Source organism: Papio anubis, chromosome 9 (assembly GCF_008728515.1).
Source record: "Papio anubis isolate 15944 chromosome 9, Panubis1.0, whole genome shotgun sequence".
NCBI classification, from domain to species: Eukaryota; Metazoa; Chordata; class Mammalia; order Primates; family Cercopithecidae; genus Papio; species Papio anubis.
In genome coordinates this window covers 107025096-107048287 of record NC_044984.1, presented here as the reverse complement: position 1 = coordinate 107048287, position 23192 = coordinate 107025096, and the positions used below count along the sequence as shown (strand labels likewise).

The 23192-nt window shown below is 41.9% G+C and overlaps 1 protein-coding gene across 1 annotated transcript in view; it reads right to left on the bottom strand.

Annotated features, from left to right (window-relative positions):
- RPH3A (rabphilin 3A) overlaps nt 1–16533 on the bottom strand; it is a 192206-nt gene extending 175673 nt beyond the window's left edge. Inside the window, exon 1 of the mRNA XM_031650782.1 lies at nt 16463–16533. The gene's annotated coding sequence lies outside the window, so the exon portion shown is untranslated. The remainder of the gene's footprint in view (nt 1–16462) is intronic.
- Nucleotides 16534–23192: the final 6659 nt, after the last annotated feature.

Sequence of the window (23192 nt, the reverse complement as noted above, 5' to 3'; positions counted from 1 at the left end):
ATACCCTATATGGCCTGAAAAGGAGAGGAAGCCTCAGTTCTGGGAATTCCTCACCCCTTTCCCAGAAAACTCATGAATAATCCATCCCTTGTTTAGCATATGATCAAGAAGTAAATATCCTTAGTCCAGCAGCCCAAGCTACTGCTCCACCTATGGAGTAGCCATTCTTTACTCCTTTACTTTCTTAATAAACTTGCTTTCACTTTATGGACTCACCCTTAATTCTTTCTTAAGCAAGGTCCAAGAACCCTCTCTTGGGGTCTGGATCAGGACCCCTTTCCGGTAACACTTGGACTGATATTCGCCATGAACAGTCATATGTCATGTAATGATGGGGATGTGTTCTGAGAAATGTACTCTTAGGCAATTTGGTCATTGTGCAAACATCATAGAGTGTATTCACACAAACTTAGAGGTATAGCCTACGACACACTTAGGCTATAGGGTAGAGCCTATTGCTTTCAGGCTATAAACCTGTACAGCATGTTATTGTACTGAACACTGTAGGCAACTGTAACACAATTGTAAGCATTTGTGTGTCTAAACTTATCTAAGCATAGAAAAGGTACACTAAAAATATGGTAGTACAATTTTATGGTACCACCATCATATATGAGGTCCATCATTGACCAAAACATCGTTATGCAGCTCATAACTGTATTTGGGCAAGTGACTTCCCCCTTTGGACCTTGTTTTCTTCATTTGTATAACGGGAATAATAAGGTATCTAATTCAAAGAGCTGTATAGAGACCACAGATGTGAATTGCTTAGTACAGTGGTTGGCACTTAATAAACGTTCAATAGATTAATATAGTAATAATATTATTGTTACCAGAGCCACCTAAAACTGCATGACCTTCTACACTCTCCTATTCTTTGCTAGAAATTATGAAACTACATGAGAAAAAGGTAGAAGGGAATGAAAAGTCATACAGACCCTTCCCTGCATCTGCCGTGTCCACTCTGTGCTGGGTTCTTGTTTGCACATCCGCTTGTCTTTAATCCTCATGTGGCAGCCGCAGAGAAGTGCTGCTTCTATCTTCTTTTAGAAAAGAATTTCCTTCCATTGCAAAGAGAACCTTCAGGATCTGCTGCAGCATTTGAGCCAAGACCACCTTCTTTTCAGGTAGCCCCAGCCAATGACTGGGCATGGCAGGGGTACTAAGACCTCGTCACTTCTGCCCAATTTGAGGCTTCTTCATTGCTGTCTTTTGATGGGAGCTCCCTGTTGGGTGGGCCAAGACTTCAAGCCTGCATCATGAGCTGAAGGCTTCCCCTGCACACTCCTGCTTCAACCCCTTTATCTTTCACAGGCATTAACCCCCAGTAAGCCTCTTGCACCCCTAACTCTGTGTCTGCTTCCAAGAAGGCCTAACACACCTCACAACCAACTCTTAATGTTGTATGTGTGTATGATGCTGGTGTGAGTATGTGTGTGCAGATATGTGTGTGCCAGTATGGGTGTATATGCACAGGAATGTGTGTGGGTGTTTGTGCAGGTGTGTGAAAGTATGTGTTCAGTTGTGTATGTGCAGATATGTGTGCAGGTGTGTGTGTACGGGTGTGTGTGCAAATCTGTGCAGGTGCATTTGGAGCTTGTTTCCGTGTCTGTAGCACAGGCTCATGCTTGAAACTTGCAGAGCATGAGGTTCTTATCTCAAACATGAGACGCTTGAGTGCCAGGGGAGGTGTCTCAGAGCCTAGCACGGTGCCCAGCTCATTGCAGGAGCAGCTTGAGGCATATTTGTGAAATGAATGACTACATTGATAACTGTAATGCAATATTCAAATCAGACAGTAGTCTGCATCTTACAGAAGAGAAAAACATTCCCAAAGTCCAATTTCCTTTTAATCTTCCTAATGACAGCAATAGCCAACATCTACTGAGGGTTTTGATGGTTGCAGTTACACACTCTAGCTCCACCTTCATGGAAGAGCACACTATGTCAACTGCAGAGCCACCTTACCCAAAGCCACACACCTCCCAGGTACTCAACGGACGCTGAGTATACAGACCCAACCATCTTAAACCAACTCAGGACACCTCTCGAGGGCCATTCTAGCTCCAGGGCTCTCTGTGGGGTCAGCTGAAGCAATGACTGGACTGCCATTGCAGCTCAATGTCTCCCACTACATTATTCTGCTCCCTTCATCTCCTTCCCACTGGGGTGGATCCCAAGAGCTCTCTTTATTAAACATCCTGCATGCTCATCTCCCCACAAAGCCATTTCTTGGGGAACCCAGGCTGCATTAACGAGGGTGCCCAGAGCATTCACATGCATGGACTCATCAAATTCTCACTACAGTCCTAGAAGGTAGGAATTATTAATCCCATGTTACAGGTAAGAAATAAGAGGCCCAAAAGATCACATGGCTAGCAAATGGAGAGTGGGGATGCCAGCCCAAGTGTGCTGGACTTCAAAGCCTAAGATTCTAAATCTTTGGAAATGAGTGTCTCCATCCTCCACCTCCAAACGGAGTCTCTAAACTGAGTCCAGCTCTCAGAAGTAGCCAAGGTAATAGAGAGCTGCCTGACACCCCAGAACCCAGCTTTTCCCTTGGGCATCACTCTGAGGAGCCTCCACGGGATCCAGCACGAACCAAGAACGCCAATCAGAGAACTCTAAAGTTCGTGCTTCCAGAAACGCTTGTTTGCGATTAGATCGCCAGAAAGGTCATTTTGAAAGAAGTCATTGCTGAGCTGATAATGAGTTTAAAAGGATGTTTAATCAAACATAGTTATCTGATCGAAGCTGGAACCTGAGAAATGAGCCCGAGACTTCCCAGCCCACTGAAAGCCTGTTAAAAGAATCAAGAAAACACACAAATTACGTAGCTTCTTTATGGATTTTTTGGGGAAGCGGGGCATCTCACTGGGCAAGAGAAAGAGAGAGAAAAATGTATGAGGACTGAACCAATTTGATTGAAATATTTGCTGTCTTTGGGGCCAAAAAAGAAAAACAAAACACCTGTCTCCATAATTAAATGTCATTTTTGTAGAAGATTTAATTAGAAAGCCATCAAGGGAGAAATCCCCCAAATGGGTTTGACATGATACTAGTATCTGAAACTGCTAAATTAGAAGTGAGAGGAAGGGCAAGATGGCACAAACTGCACAGGCCAGGAAAAACCCAGGAGGCTGTTGAGGGTCTCTTCAACAGAGCAGATTGGAATAAAGGAAATTAAGAAACCTTATTCTGATTTGCCATTTGTTACGAAGTCTCCCAAAGGCATTCACAGGTGATTAAGCTTTTAGAAGACAGGCATTTCCTCTAAATTTAATAGAAATAGAGAGCTGGACATTTATCGACGCTCAAAAGCTGCATAACAGGTCATATATTTTGTGGATTGGCATTTATTAGCATGCATTGAAGGATATATAAAATGATTGTCACTTTTGGACTGCCTAACATACCACATATTGAATCTTCAAAAAGACAGAGAATAGAAACTTATACATGTATTCATTGACTTATTCTTCTCTCCCTCTTTCTCCTGCCTCTCTTTCTCCCTCTCTCTCTTTCTCTGATTCACACACGCACACACCATAAAATGAAATGAACTATAGAACTTAGAACTTCCCACCTTTCATACTGTAAAACACTTCATTCTCCTCCTATCCACAATATTTAGCATCTCAACACACAGCCAACTCTAACACAGAGCTCCTAGAGAGGATCCCTCTGGAACACGGCTCAGCTATTTTCTTATAGGAAATTGCAGAGAATTTCATAGCAGTGCAGTGTCCCCCTTTCTGTTCAGTCAGTCACCAGGGAGGCTGTAGCAGCCTACAAAAGCTGGTAAATGGCAGAGATCTGAGCCTCCAGCGTGCCCTGTAAGCCAGCCCTGGAACAATGGCCAGGGCTGGCCTCATTTCCTGGGATGTTCTTTGCTCCGTGGCATCAGAAGCCCTTTCAATGGCTCTTGTTTCCTTCTTCAGTGGCATAGGGACGGAAATGGCCAGAGAGCCTGCTTCCATTCACGTTGGTTAACTGCCCACAAAATGTGAAGGTCTTGGCCAGGTATTTTCACGGGTTGTGGATGAGAAAGTTAAAGCCCCATGTCACCACTTGGGGATCTTCAAAAGCAGGCACTGAAATAGAGTTTGGGGTGCAAACTGTTTCCTAGGGATCGACACTTATAAAAGGAACAAGGAGGAAGCAGGACTGGGTGGAGAGAGATGTTGGAAGCACTGGCCTTGCACAGCCTCGGCCAACCCCATGGGAAGCTCTGGAGCAAATATGGTCCCTGGAAGTTTTCCTGCATTGAGCTGACACGGCCAAGCCTTTATACCATACCCCTACCTGGCTCAGATGCAGAGACTGACTTCCCAGAGAAAGGCATGACGTTGGGCAAGTGGCTTTCTGCAGCTGAGGCTACCCCTGAGGGAGCTGACAGCTGGAGACCTTCGGTCAAGTGCACTCCCTGCAGCTGGACAGCAAGTCTGATGGTGCCTCTCCGTGTTGACCTCAACCAGTGCATTGGTCTCCTCTGGCTGCAGGATCACCCTACCACAGGCTGGGGGGCTTACACAACAGAAATGCATTGTCTCACAATCGGAAGCTAGAATTCCAAGATCAAGGTGTCGGCCAGGTTGCTTCCTTCTGAGAGCTGTAAGAAAAGGATCTGTTCCATCCTTCCCTGCTGGCTTCTGGTGATTGCCAGAAATCACTGGCATTCCTTAGTTTCTGCTGTATCACCCTAATCTCTGCCTTCATGTTCACATGGTGTTCTCTGTGTGTGCGTGTGTGTGTGTGTGTGTACATGTCCAATTTTTCCCTTTTTTATAAGGACACCAGTCATATTGGATTAGGGGCCCATCATACTCCAGCTATAACCTCTTCGTAATGAATTATATCTGCAACACTATTTCCAAGTAAGGTCACACTCTGAGGTATTAGGGGTTAGGACTTGAGCCTATGAATTTGGCGGGGTTGGGGAAATAATTCAACATATAACACACAGAAAGGCTAAATAACATGCCCATGTCCATGTAGGACGTGAGTAGCAGAATCACAATGGAAAGCAAGGCCAAAGGGTATGGGTAAGCCAGTGGTTTTAAGCCAGTGGTATGGGTAAAACTGCAGCTAGCTGGATTACAAATTATGTATCAAGCTTAGCAGTTCACTGTCCTCCACTCTATTAAAGCAACTAGTCAATACTTATGACTTAGTGGATTCCTCTTATTACCCAGTGTGATGCCTATGTGACATAGTTGAATTTCTGCCGTGTCCTAACTCTGCTTATCCTTAAGAAATAAGACACCTGAGATAAAAAATTTTTTAAAATTCCCTTTGTATGCCGAGTGCAATGGCTCACACCTGTAATCCCAGCACTTTGGGAGGCCAAGGCAGGTGGATTGCTTGAGCCCAGGAGTTTAAGACCAGCCTGTGCAACATGGTGAAACCCCATCTCTACAAAAAAATGCAAAAATTAGCCAAGTTTGGTGACACACATACCTGTAGACTCAACTAGGTGACAGAGATAGGAGGATTTCAGTCCCTTAGCTGGGTCTGCAGGTGTGTGCCACCAAATGGTAGGGAACCTGAACCTAGGAGGTCAAGGCTGCAGTGAGCCATGATTGTATCACCACACTCCAGCCTGGGTGACAGAGCAAAATCCTGTCTCAAAAAAAAGAAAAAGTTCCCTTTGTAATCAGACCAACTAAGACTGGTTAGAGCCAAAACTGCTGACCAAATGACTTCAAAAAGATCTCAGGCTCCATTATCATCTCATTTCCATGCTAAGTGACACTCCCTCTAGCACCATGACAGTTGACAATCACTATGACAATGATCAGAAGAAGTCATAAAAAGACAGAACGGAAGGCAGCGCTCTGGTTCTGGGAAGTTCCCTGCCCACTTCCAGAAAAGACATGAATATTCCTCCCCTTGCTTTTAGTGTTCAAACCCTTCATTAGAGAAATGGTGTATTTTAACCCCCTCACCCTTACCTGTTAAGAAGTTGGTTTGTGAGCCATGCTCCTGCTTCTCAATTCCATAGCCATTGAATAGTCAGCACTGCTTGACACGCACTTTCAGTTTTGTGTATTTGCTTTGTTTGGTGTATGACACCAAACAAGGAAAGATCCCATCTTTTGGGGGACTGGCTTTGTCAGTAACACTGCCACATCCAAGGTGGGTAGTAAATTCTTTTAAGGTTAAATACTGGGAACAGTCTAATACTTAATAACCACCTAGAAGGCATTGAGTCTTAAGTCTTTATGGTTCTGAGAACATTTTGGTTTCATATTGAAAGCTATGACAGCCAGAAAAATGCTTATATAAACACCACAAAACATTTTTGCATGCAAAATGTGTTCATCTGATGCCCATCCATGATTATAAGGGTTATGTTCCTCCTGCCAAAGGATGAATTGGAAAAAAAAATAGAAGCTTAAAAGGGATTTCAACATGAAATCATGAAAGAGAAATTAAAGCTGGGATCTGCCAACTCTACCCCACAAATCTGGGGCAGGGTCTTCCACAAGTCTAATGGCTTGGGAACACAGAAGGAAACTGGTGATTAATTGTCATGCTTCCATGATTTGCCACTTCCCCACCTTTTGTTCCCAGCATAGAAGGAAAGTTGTGTTTCTTGAATAGAGTAAAAATCCACACACAGCACCCCACCCTTGAAAGGATCTTACTTGCATTTGAATGTAAACCCACATCAAGTTTTCCCCCTTGAACATCAGTGTAAAGGAGAAAACTGGTGCCTTTCTGGAGTAATTTGGTTTTCTTCTTCTTCCGTAGGTCTACTTTACATATTCATGAGTTTTTATATATTGGACTATTGGGCTGAGGTTGGGCTTCAAGATAAACTATTGTAGGGGAAAAAACTGTCATCCCAGGAGAAAAGTTAGTGGTTTCTACATCAGTGAAGATTTTGATTATGAACAAAAGAACCTTGCTCAAACTGGCTTAAGTAAAATAGACACTGTGTGGTTTCATTTAAGTTTCTAATGTGGTCTTCAGGCAAGGTTTAACCTAGGAACACAAAGTATATCATCAAGATTCTTTTCTTTCTAATCCCTAGACTGACTTCACTACTTGATTTTATTCTTTGACTCCATGCAATGCTTCCAGTATTTTCAGGGTTCTATCCCTCCAAGTTTAAGTTTCTTTCCATGAGAAAGAAACACCTATCATTCTGTAGTTTCAGCAAAAGTCTCATGGTAGTGGTCATGTTAGAAAATGCCTATATATATATATATTTTTTTTTTTTGAGACAGAGTCTTGCTCTGTTGCCCAGGCTGGAGGGCAGTGGCGCAATCTCAGCTCACTGCAGATTCCATCTCCCAGGTTCCAGCAATTCTCCTGCTTCAGCCTCCCAGGTAGCTGAGATTACAGGCATGTGCCACCTGTAATCCCAAAACGTGGGATTGATAAAACACAAAACCTGTTCAATATGTCTCTTCGATATTAAAATTGTCTAATTTGATACTAGGGTCTAAAATTCTGCTCAGGGAGCCAAGAGTGAAGATAATGGGTGAACACTGATTTCTTTCTAGATTTGTCACCTTACCTGAGAAAGGCTCAGTTCTCATTTCTTTTTTATTTTATTTTATTTATTTATTTATCGGAGATGGAGTCTGGCTCTGTTGCCCCTTCTAGAGTGCAGTGGTGCAATCTTGGCTCACTGCAAACTCTGCCTCCCAGGTTCAAGTGATTCTCCTGCCTCAGCCTCCCAAGTAGCTGAGATTACAGGCATGCACCACCACACTCAGCTAATTTTTGTAAATTTAGTAGAGACAGGGTTTCACCATGTTGGCCAGGCTCGTCTCGAACTCCTGACCTCAGGTGATCTGCCTGCCTCGGACTCCCAAAGTGCTAGGATTACAGGCGTGAGCCACTGCACCCAGCCAGAAAATGCCTTTATATTTTAGAGATGCAAACTACAATACTTTGGGATAAAATGGCAAATATCTGGGTTTGCTTTAAGAAATCTTAGGAATAAGAGAAATAAGGGGAAAAAATGAAGTAAGTGTGGCCAAACTTTTATAATTATTGAATCTGGGTGACGGGTGTTTGGGGGTTCCCTTTAGTATTATTTCTGCTTTCTGCTGGTTTACAAATTTTCATAATAAAGGTATATTTCAAGAATCATTAGAGGGGGGTGAATACAGTATTCACTATTTGGGTGCTGGGTACACTCAAAGCCCAGACTTCACCACCACGTAATATATGCATGTAAGAAATCACACCTTCATGCCTGTAATCTCAGCACTTTGGGAGGCTGAAGCAGACAGATCACCTGAGGTCAGGAGTTCAAGACCAGCCTGGCCAACATGGTAAAACCTTGTCTCTACTAAAAATACAAAAATTAGCCAGTGTGGTGGCACGCACCTGTAATCCCAGCTACCCAGGAGCCTGAGGCAGGAGAACCACTTGAACCAGGGAGGTGGAGGTTGCAATGAGCCGAGACTATGCCACTGCACTCCAGCCTGGGAAACAGAGTAAGACTCCAACCCTACCCCCCAAAAAAAGGCTGAGCACGGTGGCTTACGCCTGCAATCCCAGCACTTTGGGAGGCTGAGGCGGGTGGATCATGAGCTTAGGAGATCGAGACCATCCTGGCTAACACAGTGAAACCCCGTCTCTACTAAATATACAAAAAATTAGCCAGGCGTAGTCGTGGGTGCCTGTAGTCCCAGCTACTGGGGAGTCTGAGGCAGGAGAATGGCGTGAACCCGGGAGGCGAAGCTTGCAGTGAGCCAAGCTCGCGCCACTGCACTCCAGCCTGAGCGACAGAGCAAGACTCTGCCTCAAAAAAAAAAAAAAAAATCTATGTTCGTCTTTCCTAAATATATCAAAATTTTAAAATAATTTTAAAGTCATCACATTGCAGGTAGCTCCAATTTGATCACAGGTCTATCCCTGAACCAATCACTGTGGCCATAAGAACACAAACCTCTGATTGGTCACACTAAATTTATTTCCCACTCCTAAGTAGAGGACAGAGCTGACATCACCTGAAGCACCCCCAAGCAGCTAATCAAGGAGTTGTTACTAGAGCAAAGATGAAAAGATGCAAGGAGCAAAACAACTGGTGTCTACCACGATTCACACTGTCTCAAGCAACAATGGCTCTGGCTCCACGAAAGCTGATGGGGGCCTTCTTCACACTTGGCATCACAAACGCTCCTCTCCTTTCTCCCTTCTTCCCCCCTTCGCCACCACTTTCTCAAGAAGTCAGGGAGGTGGCACAATGAGGTCGTGGGGAAAGTGCCTCCTCAAAAGCAGAAGATGCATTTATTCATTAAAACGTTTTTTTTTTTCTTTTTTTTTTTTCTTTTTTCTGAGACAAAGTCTTGCTCTGTCGCCTAGGCTGGAGTGCAGTGGCACAATCTCAGTTCACTGCAACCTCTGCCTCTCGGGTTCAAGCAATTCTCCTGCCTCAGCCTCCCAAGTAGCTAGGATTACAGGCGTATGCCACCACACCTGGCTAATTTTTGTATTTTTAGTGGAGACGGGGTTTCACCACGTTGGCCAGGCTGGTCTTGAACTCCTAACCTCAGGTGATCTTCTCACCTCGGCCTCCCAAAGTGTTGGAATTACAGGCATGAGCCAATTTTTTTTTTTTTAAGACAGAGTCTTGTTCTGTCACCAAGGCTGAAGTGCAATGGCACAATCTTGGCTCACTGCAACCTCCACCTCCCAGTTCAGACGATTCTCCTGCCTCAGCCTCCCAAGTAGCTGGGACTACAGTCGCACATCACCATGCCTGGCTAATTTTTGTATTTTTAGTAGAGATGGGGTTTCACCGTATTGGCCAGGCTGGTCTTGAACTCCTGAGCTCAAGAGATCCACCCAGCTCGGCCTCCCAAAGTGCTGGGATTTCAGGCATGAGCCACCGTGCCCAGCCTCATCAAAGCATATGTATTGCTTACTTGCTATGTGCCAGGCACTGTGCTAGGCACTGAGAACACAGTGATGAACAACAATAACCTGGTTGGTGACTATAAACCTATAAGCAAGCGTTTTATATCACTGAGCCTGTTTTCTCATCTGTAAAGTAGGAACAGCAATATATATACAGTTGACTCTTGAACAACATGGGTTTGAACTGTGCAGTTTCATTTATATGACTTTTTTTCAATAAATATATTGGAAAAATTTTTGGAGATCTGCAACTATTTGAATAAACTTGAAGATAAACTGCCGAAAAATATTTAAAAAATTGACCAGCCACACTGGCTCATGCCTGTAAGTCCAGCACTTTGGTAGGCTGGGGCAGGAAGATTGCTTGAGCCCAGAAGTTCAAGACCAGCCCAGGCAACTTAATGAGACCCTGTCTTTACCAAACGAAAAAAATTATTTTTACTTAGCCAGGCATGGTGGCATGTGCTTGTGGTCCCAGCTCCTCAGGAGGCTGAGGCAGGCGGATCACTTGAGCCCGGGAGGTTGAGGCTCCAGTGAGCCATGATCGCACCACTGCACAGCCTGGATGACAGAGCTAGGTAGACCCTGTCTCCAAAATAAAATCAAAAAATCAAAAAATCAAAAAAATTTCAGAAAAAGTTAAGTACGTCATGAATGCATAAAATATACATAGATACTTGAGTATTTTATCACTTGTTACCATAAAATATACATAAATCTGTTATACAAATTTAGAACTTACTGAAACTTCTGCACACAAATACTTACAATGCATACATGGCACCACTGGCAGTTGAGAGAAATGTAAAGATACAATATTAAACCATAACTGCATAACATTTACTGTCGTCCATACTGACTGTAATACTTTTGTAGCCACCTTCTATTGCTATTTCAGTGAGCTCAAGTGTTGAGAGTATCTACCTAAAACGCCATGTGACAATAATCATCTCCAAGTGAACAGTATATCTCTCCAGTAAATGGCGTATCACAGTAAAAAGTGATCTCTAGCGGTTCTCGTGGATTTTTCATCGTGTTTGGTGCCATACCATAAACCTTGAATAACTCCATGGGACCCATACAAAATGCCATTAGCGATGTTGGAAGTGCTCCCAAGAAGCAGAGAAAGGTCATGGCATTACAAGAAAAAGTCGAGTTGTAGAATATGTATCTTAGATTGAGGTCTGCAGCTGCAGTTGCCCACCATTTCAGACAGATGATTCATCTTGTAAACAGACTATGTAAACTTACAGTATAGATCAATACAGTATAGTACTAGAAAAGTATTTTATCTTCCTTACGGTTTTCTTAATTACATTTTCTTTTCTCTAGATTACTTTATTGTCAGACTACAGTATATAATACATATCACATACAAAATATGTGTCAGCTGACTATGTCATCAGTAAGGCTTCTGGTCAACAGTAGGCTATTAGTAGTTAAGTTTTGAGGGAACCAAAAGTTATATACAATTTTGACTATACAGAGGGAGGGAGTTGTCCATTCCCCTAATCCCCACACTGCTCAAGGGCCAACTGTATATACATACCAACGTCATCAGACCAGATCAGAGAAATGAGATAGATGAACAATTTTGGCAAATTGTAAAGTTATTATTTTTCCTCTGTCTCCCCCTTTTCCCTACTGATCCTCATAGTTCTTCTCTTGGTGTCTAATAAATGTGTCTCCTTGACACTGATATCAGTTAAGGTTCAATTTAGCAGCACATTAACAGTACCAAAATAATACTCAAACAAGATAAAGCTTATTTTGCATCTTGTATAAAGTGAGTCCAGAGGTAGAAAGTACCAGGCTGCTATGGCAGCCCCACAGAGTCACCAGCAACCCAGGCTGTTTCTAGCCTTCTTCTCTGCCAACTCTAACATGTGGCTTTCATCTTCAAGACTGCTTCATGGTGACAACATAGCTGCTGCAGCCCCAACCACAACATCTACATTTCAGGAAGGAAGAACTGAAGAAAAGGAAATGGCCAAAGGGTTCCTATCTCCCATTTGGCCCAGCCTCCCTTAAAGAAATTTCCTGGCATCACCAACAATACTTCTACTTACATTTCACTGGCCACTCATGTCCACAAGTGAAGTTGGAAAATAAAATTTTCAGCTGGGCATATTGATGCCCACCAACAACATAGGATTCTATTACTGATGAAGAAGTAGACTGAATATGGAGTTTAGGCAACTAGTAGAGTGTTCTACAACATTCCTTAGAATGTACAGATACCAGAAATCATATTTTTTACATTATTAAACCATCTACTTATATAACCTTTTAACAACCAGAATTCTTTACTTCTGAATAAGAATTTGTATTTGGACCATGCCCATTTAGTCTCATGCCTACCTACAGAACCTGATCAGGACACCATCTCTGAAGAGCTATGCATTCCTTTCCAAAGGAAACAATTCCAATAACCGATTCTCATGTGATCTCTGAGGCATGATGGGAGGTAGGAAAGCTTGCCATAAAAATCCAAGCCTAATGAGTAAAAGCTCTCCCAATCAGCCTTCAATCCATTTCCAGGGCAAACAGTCTTCTCCTCTGTAAATGAGGGCGGGGGTGATGGAAAATTTCTCTGCCTCTTTCAGCCCTGACATTCTATACACCTTTATAAAGTCCATTCATCAGATTACCATAGGTGCAGATAGATTTATCTCAAAAGAGTGTGGGGAAAGGGAGTTTCGCTGCTATTTTCAAAATCCATTTCAAGTCTACTTAATAAGAGGTTTTTTTCTTTTGTTAATGGAACTTGGAAATGCATGAAAATTGGAGACATAAACTTCTGGATAAGAAGTATTAAAAGCTCCACTTTCCAGCTGCCTTATCATTTTCATTTCATTGGGTCATATGTAACTTGGGATTACAACATCTAATGTGGCCGTATCTTGAATGCAATTACCATTGCTATGGTGAGTTCCAATAAGTATGCACTACTGAGATTAGCAGCTCTTGCCAATGAGTTGAAATTTCTAAAGAAGGTAGATCACAACCAGAAAAAAAAATCCACTATCTAATCTTACTGCTCTATAATACTGTAGGCTACTTTATCTTTTTAATAAAGGGATATTATTTTGCTTATAATTGTTAGCCCAACAAATTTAAAATATTTAACTATAACAAGTACATTAATGCTTTCTAATAGATTCCTTGGAGTCTGATACATTCACAATCTGGCCCTCCATCTGTTTGCTTCCCTGAAATATTGCTATCCTTAGTGAATGCTGTTGTATATTTTTCTGCTGATCAATTTAAAGTTTAACATTCTTCCCTTTCCAAGGCTCAGATCCTTTCAGATCATTTTTTGTGACCTAAGCTGGCATATTTGGAGATTCACCAACTCCTTCAGGTCACTGAAATTCCAGGAAGGGCAATGAAGGAGTAATTTTCATGGTGGCTAAAGTCAAGAGTAGATGTCTAGTTCATATCCACACCCCTGGAGGAGTTTATCCTACTATTTAGAGCTTTGTTTTTAGCTGAAATTTATTGAACACTTGCTGTGTGCCAGAAACTATGCTAAATATCTTATATGTATCATTTCATTTAACTCTCTCAACAATATTGGAGTGTGAATACCATTATTACAACCATTGTCAGATGGATGAGAAACCAAAGTTCAAAGAGGCTAAGTCATTTGGTCAAGTCATAATCAGTAAATGGAGGAGCAAAGGTTTAAATCCAGGTCTTTCTGACTCCATAACCCAAGCTCTACACACTGTGATAGACTTAACTATTGCCCCAATTCTTCATCCTTTCCTGTAACCATGCCCTTTGCCATGTAACTTTGAGTTCCTCCCACAAAAGACCAAGTGTACTTCCCTACCTCTTGACTTCAGGCTCAACCATGTGATCTGACTTGCTCAATGTGATACCTGCATATATGACACAAGTATAGGATTGGAATATGCTTGCACAGTTGGGCTTGCTTTCTTTAAATTTTGCCAGTACCAAGAAAAGAACATGCTTGGGTGGCCTGCTAGTCCTAGGAAGAGGATAAGAGCCACATAGAAGAGAATCACTTCAGCCAACTTGTAAACTTATGAGCAAGAACCAAACATTTGTTGCATGTCTCTGAGATTCGGAGGCTGTTTGTTACACAGCAATAGCAAACTGATACAAACACCATAATTTACTGTCTCCTGGTTATCAAAAATCTTCATTAAAACTGGAAGGAAAATCTTGTTCTTTTAATTTAGCATGAGCTACCAATATTTACAGAACATAGCCACCAACATATGGAAGATATCATCTGCCTGCTGCAATCTGATAGGCTAAGATGTATTGACTGGCCCCCATGCCATCCATCATTATGTTCAGATGCCTAGCTTGATTACCTGACATGAAAAGTTTCAGGCTGACACTGAACTTTGCAGGATTTAATTGGTTCCTCCTGGAATCTCCAAAGACACACATAAACATGCATAGATGCATGAGCACATGTGTGTGTGCACACACCCCACACACACACAAGGGCCTCCCTGCCAATCATGGAGAGGAGACAATTGTCAATCTCAAACTTCAGTCTGCTTCTCTGCCATAACAAAGAGATTCCAAAAACAACCTGAGTGCAGAATCACCCTGAAATATGTTGTGGGGACAGAAATTCTGACTTGTCTTTTTCTTCAGACTCTTTTGGTGCAATGAGGAGAAGGAAGAAAAAAAAAGCTATAGGCTCAAAGTTAAACCGACTCAGAAAAGAAAGCACATGATACATGAGGAGGAAGACTAATGAATAAAGATAGAAAAACAAGGTAGTGGTGAGATTCAGCATATACAAAGTTCTGCAGCAGTATCTAACATGACTTCTATCAGTATGACAAGGTGGGCAATCCCTTAGTCAAACATAAGAACACAGATTGGTCAACTTCTCCCATCTTCTCTGTTATAACCTCTTACCCCATAGTCAAAATGTATCAGTCAACTGCCCTAATTTATTGCATGCCATTCTTGTATGTAGATCAACCTATCCCAGAGAAGTTGTTAGTCATTTATTCGTTCTACAAAACTTTATTGAATGTCTGCTACATGCTGGAGCTATGATGATAAGCAAGATACATATGGTCCCTGCCCTCATGCAGTGTTCAGTCTACTGGGGAAGACCATTAGACAAGCTCTTACATATAGCACAATGCATGCTATTGTTGGGGAATAAATGGTGCTCTCAAAATGCCATTTGGGAACAGCCTTGAAGTAATGACCATGGGGAACTGCTGCATAAATACCCCAGCTCCCTCACCTCTCAGATGGGACAACTGAGGTGTGCATTCTACATTGACTCAGAGTTTCCTTGCAGGATTAGTCTCTGGTGGATGGTTTGATAATGGGTCCTTTACTGAATGCCTTCTCATTCCTGTCTGACTTCCCCATTTCTCTACTAGTGTCAGATCCCAAGATATATATTTAGGAGATAATCCTAGGAAATGCTGGAGGATATAGAGCAAAGGTTTCTTAACCTCAGCACTACTGGCATTTGAAGATGACAATTTTTTGTTTTAGGGGAATGCCCTGTGTATTGTAGGATATTTAGCAGCTTTCTTCTACCTGCCAGATCCCAGTAGCACCCCTCCATTTGTGACAACCAAAAATGACATTGCCAAATGACCCCTGGGTGGTGAGAACCACTGGATGGAGCATTACAAATTTATCACCATCTCCAAGATGAAGCCTTACCAACATTAAGGTGAATCATAAATTCTGTGAGAAGAAAGAAACCAAAGATCTTCAGAAGATTCTTATTTCAAGGACAACAAATACATGGCACAGATGTGCATATCATCTGGCTTGTATCCATGGCAAACATCACCAATCAATTCCTGCTCTCTTTCCTTCTAAGTCTGAAGAGGCTGCTACCTTCCTCTATGTAGGGCTACAGGCAGCCATTACCAATGGATTGAAGTTGGAATGAGAGAGTCACATGTACTACCATACTGTTGCTCTCTTTGCCACCCCTACATTGAATTACAGTGTTAGAGAAGAGTCCCCACCTTCTTTCTGCCCCAACATGCAGTACATATAATCTACTCCCCTCAGCAATGCACAATGGCAATAGTTCTCAACTGAAGGATAGGGCCCACACTCCCCTATGGAAGAGTCAGAATCCTCCTGGGGAGAAAGAGTGCATATGCATGTGCAATGAAACACTCCCACCACAAGTAATTTTGACAGCTCTGATTTGCATCCCACCCCCACCCCAACCCCCATCTGGGAATCATTGTTATAGACGTTAGACATAATTCCTTGGGAAGAAAATTTTTCTTTCCTTCTCTACATTTTTCCTTTAAGAAAATGTGAGATTGTTACTTATTCATGGAGCCCTTAATTTATTCCATTTGCTTTCATAATCCAAATACGGATTTAAATATGTTTTTAACTTAATGCAACCTGAGTCATAGTGGTTTGGTTTCAATAGGTCAACATATACTGCTGGCTAATTGAAGGCAGATCTTTCTCAAGCCCTGGGCTAGAATAAATTTATTTCCCAAGTCTTTCCTTCCTTGGGAAAGCTAAGAACTGCACCAGCCAGCACAGTTAGTAGGAAAAATAAATTCCCCCTTCCCCTTACCTGTGTGGATAGCAGAGGGGAAAGGGTTCAATTTGATAGTGAGAATCTAAGCTGGTGCTGAATTATGTAGAACGAATGTTGCCTGGAGAAGAGAAGAAAAGCCATGCTTCAAAGCAGGGTCAAAATGCTTTCTAAATTGATAGCAGTACTACATGCCTATTAAAGTGACTATCAGCAACAACACAATGACAAGAGCTAGCAAGGACATGGAGCAACTAGAACCCTCATCCATTGCTGGGGGAAATACAAATGGTACACCCACCATGGAAAACAGTTTGGCAATTTGTGGTAAAGTTAAACATATGTTTCTCATGCATACCCGCAATCCTATTCATTGGTATTACTCCCCAAAAAATGAAAACCTATATTAACACAAAATCAGTACACAAATGTTTATAACTTTTTATTTACAGTTGCCCCAAACTGGAAACAACCAAAGTGTTCCTCCACCAGAGAATGAATAAACAGACCACAATGGAATACTATTGATCAATAAAAAAGAATGAGCTACTAATATACACAACAACATTGATGTATCTCAAATACATCATGCTAAATGAAAGAAACCAGATTCAAAGGGATATATATTACATATATATTTTACATAATACAGAAAATAGATATAATGAAAAGTAATGGCAAAAACTGCAATTACTTTTGCACCAACCTAATATATATTACAATATTTCATGTGTATGGCATTCTGGAAAAGGAAGAACTATAAGAATGAAGAACAGATCGATGGTTGCCAGAGGCTGAGGGTGAGAGAATGGGCAGCATGAGAGAATTTGGGATGGGGGTGGTGGTTCTGTATCTTGATTGAGGTAGTGGTTATGTCAGTATGCATTTGTCAAAACTCATAGAACTGTGTACTGTAAAGAGTGAATTTTACTGTCTATAAATTTAGAAATTAAAACTAAACAAATTAAGATTAGCCCTTCAATTGATTATACCATCCACAAATCCAAAATATCTTAAAATGCTTCTGTGAGCCTCATCTGGAAAATGGGGCTACGTTATAGGCCGTCATAAGGGTTAAATGGGACGAAGAACACAAGTGTAGTAAGTCCACAGTGATTGATGTTTACTATTATTCATTTAATCAACTCTTATTCCAGGCAAACCTCCAAGAATTAGAGTTACTTGCTTGTCTTGTCCACTAGGCTATAGATTTCTGCAGGACAGGGAATATGCCCAATGTGTACCTGTGCTCACCAGAGTGTCCAGTGTCATGCTTAGCACAGGAAAAAATAATAAATTTTCATCAAATGGAACTGTTATGGGCAGAGACCGCTAATTGTCCCCCAACATCTTTCCTCCCCTATTCAATAATAATCCAAAGTTTTAGCTGGAAACATGGCTGCCTAGCCAGAGACTACCTTTCCCAGCCTCCACTGCAGCTAGGTGTGGGCATGTGACTTGGTGTGGCCAATGAGACACAGGTGAAAGTGAGGGGTGCCCTTCCAACTTGTGCCTTTAACAGAATGTTTGTGTTGCTGGCTAGAAAGCCAGAACTAGAGCCAATGCCTTCAACCCAGAGACAGAAGCAATACGTGAAGACAGCAGAGGCATCCATCCTCCTGTATCTAGAGACTACTACATGAGAGAGAAAGAAATGAATTTATATCTTTCTGAATGCCACTGTTAAAGCAGGCAAACCAGTACACTAACTCATACAAATGGATGCTCACTGCACATACTGTTCTGCTCCTTCATTCAGTCGTTCAATAATATTTAGTGAGTACCCCATTGTCAGAGGCATTCAAACCAGAGTGACTCCATCTTGTGTAGAAGATGGGTGACATACGGCTGAGACCTACTGGGCTGCATTCCCAGGAGGTTAGGCATTCTAAGTCACAAGATGAGATAGGAGGTCGGCACAAGATATAGGTCATAAAGACCTTGCTGATAAAACTGCATGCAGTAAAGAAGCCGGCCAAAACCTACCAAAACCAAGATGGCAACAAAAATAACCTCTGGTCATCCTCACTGTTCATTATACACTAATTATAATGCATTAGCATGCTAAGAGACACTCCCACCAGTGCCATAACAGTTCACAAATGCCGTGGCAATATCAGGAAATTATCCTACATGGTCTGAAAATGGGAGGAACCCTCAGTTCTGGGAATTGCCCACCCCTTTCCTGAAAAACTCATGAATAATCCACCCCTTGTTTAGCACATAACCAAGAAATAACCATAAAAATGGGCAACCAGCAACCCTCAGGGCTGTTCTGTTATTCCATTACTTTCTTAGTAAACTTGCTTTCACTTTATTGTATGGGCTTACTCTGAATTCTTTCTTGGGAGAGATCCAAGAACCCTCTCTTGGGGTCCGGATTGGGACCCCTTTCCAGTAACACCATGACAGCTGCTCTGGAATGCCAAGGGGTGTATGACTGGTCCCTGCTCGCTGTGAGCGCACCATGTAGTTGGGAAGAGAAAAATCTACAGCCAAGAAAAGTTTAATCGTTACATACAAATTAAAGTCTTGACATAATGCAAATAATGTCCTAGCACTTTCATTGATTCAACTATTATTTGGTTACCTTCTAAATGCTAGGCACTGGTGTAGGTGCTAGGAATATCATAAGGAAGAAAACAGAGTCCCAGCTCTTACGGTGCTTACATTTGAGTGGAGAGGGGTAGAGGAAAAGGCAATACATAAATAAGCAAACAAATCAATAAGAAGTTGTCAAGCAGCAGTAAGTACCTTGAGGAAAATAGAACAATGTGATAGGACAGAGAGAGGGTCTGGGGGTTACAGGGAGTGGTTTTAGGGAGTGCTTATCAAGGAAGTGGCATTTCAGTAGAGAGCTAATGATGAGAAGGAGCTAGGCAAGTGAACACCTGGAGAAAGGTGTAGGTAGAGGGAAGAGCTGGTTCAAAGTTACTAAGGCAGGTTTTGGTGGGTTGGGCCGGCTTCTTTACCGCATGCAGTTTTATCAGCAAGGTCTTTATGACCTGTATCTTGTGTTGACCTCCTATCTCATATGCTTGAAATTCCGACAGAAGATCCATGTGGTAAAAGCATATGGAGATTTGGAAAAACTGTGTTAATATGAATATTCATTACATTGTTCAGCACAAGTATACATATGTAACAAACCTGCACGTTATGCACATGTACCCTAGAACTTGAAGTATAATTAAAAAAAAAAGAAAGAAAAAATATTCATTACATAGTACAAACACTAAGAATTGTGAGTAAGGGGAAATCGGTGTGGATTAGATATATCAGAGAAGGCTTCCTGGAAGAGGTGGAACTTAAATTGGATGGAGATGCAGGAAAAGGATTTGGATCAGCAGAGAAGAAAAGGGAAGTAATTTTAGAAAAAGAGAAAGAAACGTGAGCAAAGTATAGAAGCAAAAATAGACCTGCTATACTTTAAATGAATATGTGGATGGTTGATATGCAGCATGCATTCCATTACTAGCCTTTCCTTATGGCAGACATTGCTAATCAACTGTAGCACTTTTCCTGCAGAGCCTGAGTGTGGCCTTAAACCCTCAACGATCACTCCATTGATTCCAATCAATCCAAGTGCCCTATGAGAAAAAACCTATGAATCTACCCTGAATTAATTTAAAGCTCCTTTTACTGCCCAGGAAAGATGGAAAGAGAAAATCCTGTACTTGAAAATAACATAATTGGGCTTTTATACTTTCTCACAAGCAACTCAATCAAATGCCTCTTATTCAGCAGTATGCAAATATAGCTCTCCCTTCAGTCCTGCACAACCCAGAGACCTAGACCCAAAACGCAAACAAGGCTTTGCCCCTTCTGTTCTCGCATAGGCATACTAATGCTGATGACTGTGCAAGCTGATTCTGTTTGATTAGAGCGAACCCTGGCTCCTGCATGCACCCTGAGTCCTTCACAGTAACCTGTACGTCTTCTGACATCTTCCTGTGTGTATCAGCTCCTCGTCTCATGAATCACATCCTAAACCATTTTCTTTGACATTTAAAGCCCTGCCTCAAGACGCACTGCTGTGACTATATGATCCAACTTCCAGATACAGGCACCTTCCTAAAGGATGGCTGTTCCCAGGGGTCTGCAATACCTAGGAGGCTGCTCGTGTCCTGTCCAGCCTTCTGAATCCCATGGGATAGACACACTGGGACAGAATCTTAATGACATTTTCTGAGCACTTACTAGAGACCAGAACCTGTGCCAAACACTTCATGTACCAACCACCCATAGGCTTCATGTTATCCCATGAAGGGAGACCCTCTTATTACACCCATTTTACAGATGGGGAAACTGAGGCACACCGTGAGATTAGGCAACTTGGCGATGGTCGCCTAATAAATGCTAGAATCTGAACCCATGTCTCAGCCCCTGAAGCCAGCTGCCTTGTCTCATGAATTCAATTCTCTCATTTCTCATCCAAGCCTCCTTCCCCTCCTGTAACAATAGCTAATTCGAAACAAAGAACAAAACTGATTTTAGCTCACACCTAACTTACACCATCCCTTGAGTCCTTTCAAACTAGGTGCCTCTCCCCCTTTAATTTATTCACGGAACAAATATTTATTGAACATCCACCATATGCCAGACACTGCCAGCTGGTGGGACTCTTTTCTGACTTTGTACCAAGAAATTATCTTACTCTGGCAAAAGCATGAGTCTCAAAACAGCAACACAGCTCCATTGTTTATTGTTAGGCTGCTTTTTTTTTTCCTGCAAATCTTGTGTAATCTCTCTCAATACAAATATTTTCCAAAAATATGGACTGAAACAAGCTTGGCTTGATGGTTGGGGAAAAGATTGTAAAAAAGAAATGTGCTCTCTTTTCTATGCACTGTTGATTTTACTACAAATCCTTTCAGCTACTTGGTTTTTGAAAATAACATTGAACTAGAGGGACACAGATCAACATGAATGAGTCTCGACCATGATATTGAGTGAAAAAAGCTAGTTGCAGAGGGATAAGTATACTTTATCATTTAAATAAAGGAATGTTCAAGACAATACAATAGGCTATACACAGTAGGTTATATATACACACACACACACACACACACAAAATATATATACACAAATACATGCCAGGCAGGGTGGCTCATGCCTATAATCCCAGCACTTTGAGAGGCCAAGGCATGAGGATCCCTTGAGCTCAGGAGTTCGAGACCAGCCTGGGCAACATGGTGAAACCCTTTCTCTACAAAAAAGTAAGGAGAAAGAAGAAAGAAGAAGAAGAAAAAGTGAGCTGGGTGTGGTGGTACACAGTCCCAGCTACTCAGGAGGCTGAGATGGGAGGATCACATGAGCCCAGGAGTTTGAGGCTGCAGTGAGCCATGATCACACCACTGCACTCCAGTCAGGGCAACAGAGCGAGACTTTGTCTCAAAAACAAAACAAAACAAAAAGCAAAAAAAATACACACACACACACACACACACACACAAGTAGGGGACTGATAAGCATCAAATTCAGAATGCAGGCTACCTCTGGTGGGGGCATGAGGGACATGTGATTTGGGGCAGGGCTGTGATTGCTTCAGTAGCATCTTAGTTCTTAAACTGGATGGTGAGTACATGGGTGTTCATTATGTTATTCTTTATACCTTTTTGTATGTCTGAATATTTTGTATATTTAAAATAACAATTTAAAAATAGATATCTGGATAATTTATGTGGTTTCTATTAGATTGAAACATAAGAAATTGCCAACATTTGACCATTTTTTTGACCTACAAAGGGACAGTTTCCTATGTTCATAACAGAGTCTAGATCTACAACACATCAATTCATCCAAATCAACCTTTTCTAATAAATCTTAGTTATGAATAATTAAGAATAGAAAATGTTGGTCTGGGTGGATTGTGTGCGTGCATGCCTGCGTGTGTGCATGTGTGTGTGTGTTTGTGTGTGTGTGTGTGTGTGTGTGTTTTCTTTAACTCCAATTAAATACAGCATTCAGAGGACAGACCAAAATTAACCTAAGAACTAAAATGTACACAGGCCGGGCATGGTGTCTCACGCCTGCAATCCCAGCACTTTGGGATGCTGAGGCGGGCAGATCACCTGAGGTCAGGAGTTCGAGACCAGCCTGGCCAACATGGAGAAACCCCATCTCTACTAAAAATACAAAATTAGCCAGGCGTGGAGGTGCATGCCTGTAATCCCAGCTATTCAGGAGGCTGAGGTAGGAGAATTGGTTGAATCCAGGAGGCAGAGGTTGCGGTGAGCTGAAATCGCGCCATTGTACTCCAGCCTGGGCAATAAGAGCAAAACTCTGTCTTAGAAAAAAAAAAAAATGTACAGAGAACGAGGAAAGAGAGATTACAGCAAAAAGTGGACAGATGCAGCATTCTCCCCAGCAAGCAGTATGGATTATCACTCCTACCTGCACTGGATAATAGAGCCCGCCCAATGAGATGCCCAGAAAAGTAGTCATTTATCACTGGTTAACAACCTGAAGTCCAGTGAGGCAAATTCATGGCCATTGCAACCACATGGAAAGGAAAGCTTTAATTGAAGTATAAAACAGGCCACTCATTTCTGAAGTGCTTGAGTAAATTTCATTATCTTATACCCCCTAAAAAAACTTCTATGCCAAGTAATGCAACACACTGCAAGAACAGAGGAAGAATGAGAAAATTATATTGCATTGCTATCATTTCAACTTTTTCTCAATACTTTTCAACTGAAAGTTGTCCCCAAAGAGGTGTGCTCCTTTTTTTTCTTCTCAAGGCTTTAAGGAAGAAACAAATAAACTT